The following is a 2,818-nucleotide window of genomic DNA, read 5'->3' as shown; positions in this document are numbered from 1 at the left end:
CGCCCGCCCCGCAGGCGCGGCACTCAGATTGGCCCAGGCCCCCGCATTCTGCAGCTGCACCTCCTGCAGGGGGGCCGGAGGGAGGGGCCGCGCGGGGAGGGGAGACGTGCGCTGAGGTCCCGGCCGTGCATGCCGCCGCGTGCGCGGCAGTGGCGTGCCATCCCCGACCGGTTGAGAGGAAAGGCCGGCCGGCTGCCCTGCTGCGCCGCTCCTCCCAGGCTGCTCCCTGTGACCCCACACCAACACACGCCCCCGCCGCCAGTCAGGCACGACGCACGGCGGCCTGCAGCCTGCCAGCCAGTCAAGCCAGCTACCTTCTTCTGTGTGGCGTTCTTGAGGATCTGAGACTGCACGCCAGGCCCTGTGGCGGACACAAAGGTGGTGAGATCGTGCGCTTGCCCTGCAGGTGGCAAGGAGGGGGGGGGCGGGGGCAGGCCGCCGAGGTTAGCAGCAGCCAGTGCGAGGTTGCAGCAGGCTGCTGCCACCCCAGCGCACGTGCGCGCCCCTCCCCCGCCGCCTGCCCGTCCCGATGGCCGGGGGCGCGTTACACAGGTGGGCGGCGCGGGGCGCTGGCCGGCGTCGGGCGGGAGATGGAGAGGCAGGGGAGGGAAGAGTGGCAGTGCGGGGAGGTGGGCAGCGGAAGCAGGCGACGGGCAGTTCGGAGGTAAGGGTCATGAGAGCCCCGCACAAGGGGAGAAACGGCGGCGCGGCGCCACGGGGTGCACGCAGGCGGGCAGGCGCCGCCGCCGCCACCGATCACAAGGAGGGCGGGTGTAATGAGTCAGGGGGTCAACAGCAGAGAGGCTACGTAGGTGCTGGGGAAAGGAAAAGGCCGCGGGATCACTCAACCATGGGGTCACCCCCGCCCTCGCCCTCTGCTGCCGGGCGCTTGCCCGGCGGGGCGGCCTCGACAGAGGGCTTGCCCGGCGGCGGCTCAGCCATAGAAGGCTTGCCAGGCGGCGGCTCAGCCATGGAAGGCTTGCCCGGGGGCCGAGGCTCAGCCGCGGAGGGCTTGCCTGGTGGGGCGGCCTCAACCGAGGGCTGGCCTGGCGGCCCCGGCTCGGCCTTGACCACCACCTCGCCCGGCGCGCCCCCGGCGGCGGCGGGCGCTGGCGGGGCAGCGGCAGCGGCAGCGGGGGGCACGCCCGGCAGCGGGGAATTACTTTGCTTTGCCTCTGCCTGGTCCGCCCGGGTGGAGCCGGCGCCGCCCTTGGACCCCACGCCTTCATCCGAGTCGGAGCCTGCGGGCGGAGAGAGGGTGGGAGAGAGAGTGTGTATGTGAGAGCAGATCAGGCAGGCAGGGGATGAGGAGAAGCGGCAGGAGACGGAGAGAAGGTAGCAGGCTCGGCAGGGCCCGGCCTGTGCCAAACAGCAGCCGGCTCCCAGCAGCGGGCCCACGCCAGCCACGCCTGGCAGTCGCAGCGCTCACCGCTGGTGGCCGCAGGCGCGCCGTCTGCCCCCGCGCCGTCGCCTGCCGCCGCCTGCTGCGCGCCGTTGCCGGCGACGGTCGCGGGCGCGCCGCCGGCGGGCGCGGGCGCCGCGGCGGGCGGCGCGGCGGGCGGCGCCGCGGGCGGCGCCAAGCCAGGCTGCTTGGCTGCCTCCGCCGCCACCACAGACTCCACATAGCTATGCAGCCTCCAGCAGGTGCCCGGGTCCAGAGCATCTATGTCCAGCTCGTACTCGTCCTCGTCATCCTGAGGTGGCACAGGGGAGGAAAACGCGGAAAGCAAGTGGGCGGCGGCGGCGCCTGGGGGCGCACCCGCGTCGGCGGCCGCGCAAGCTGAACGCCCCGATGGAATCTGCAAGCCTCCCGGGCCGCACAAGGCTGCCGCCAGCTGCTGCCGGCGCTGCCGCTGCTGGTGCTGCCACTACCCCTGGAGGTGACAAAATAAACAGCCCCCCGAGGCTCACCAGCACTGGCGCCGAGGGCCCGTCCGCTATGATCTGCAGCACATGCACCAGGCGCTCCCCCGCCAGCGTGCCCATGCTGTGAGACAGCTTGCGCTTCTCCTCAAACGTCATCTCCCGCCCGGGGCCCGGTGGCAGCTGCTGGCCATGCAGCTCCACCTGCACGGGGGGCGGTACCGCCGAGCAGAGTGCAAAGGAAGTTTGCGGCGGCCGCAGCACGGCACCCATGGGCCACGGGCCAGCAGCGCGGGCAGCGGGCTCCTGCTGCTGCTCCTGCTGCTGCTGCTGGGAGCCCACCCGCTGCCGCAGCCGTGCCGCCCCAGCAGCGGCGGCAGCGGCGATCAGCAGCAGGCCACCGTGCCACCTGTTCAGGCACGCGAGGCAGGCAGGGTGCTGCTCCAGCTCGGAGCAGCGCCCGCAGCAGCGCCTCCACGCGGGCAGCGGGCTCCTGCTGCTGCTCCTGCTGCTGCTGCTGAGAGCCGCCTGCCCTCCCCGCTGCCGCAGCCGTGCCACATACCTTGCGGGTGAGCTCCTGAAGCTCTGCGGTGACCTCATGCAGTTTGTCTGGGAGCGACTTGCTCTCCGCTTCCAGCTGCTGCGCCAGGGGGCAGGGGCCGGGGAAGGAAGAAAGCGGGGCACCAGTCAGCAGCGGCGCAGGCAGCGCCAACCGGGGCCGGGCCGAGGGGAGCCTCCCCCCGCTGCCGGCACGCATCCACACACAGCCAGCTGCGCCCTGCCAGCCCGCCACGCCCCCTCCGCGCTTCAAGCCGCAAAGGCGAGTCACGCCGCTGCCCCCGGCACCACCCCATGCCCCCTCGCCGCCGCAAGCGGCGCCCCCGGGCCGCCCAACGCGCCACTGCCGCTGCCCAGCCCCCAGCGCTGCCCGCCACCAGCCGCGCCGCCGCCCGCG

Source organism: Chlorella variabilis (assembly GCF_000147415.1).
Source record: "Chlorella variabilis unplaced genomic scaffold CHLNCscaffold_36, whole genome shotgun sequence".
Lineage (NCBI taxonomy): Eukaryota > Viridiplantae > Chlorophyta > Trebouxiophyceae > Chlorellales > Chlorellaceae > Chlorella > Chlorella variabilis.
The sequence above is the reverse complement of the archived record's forward strand: the minus strand, read 5'-3'. Positions refer to the sequence as shown.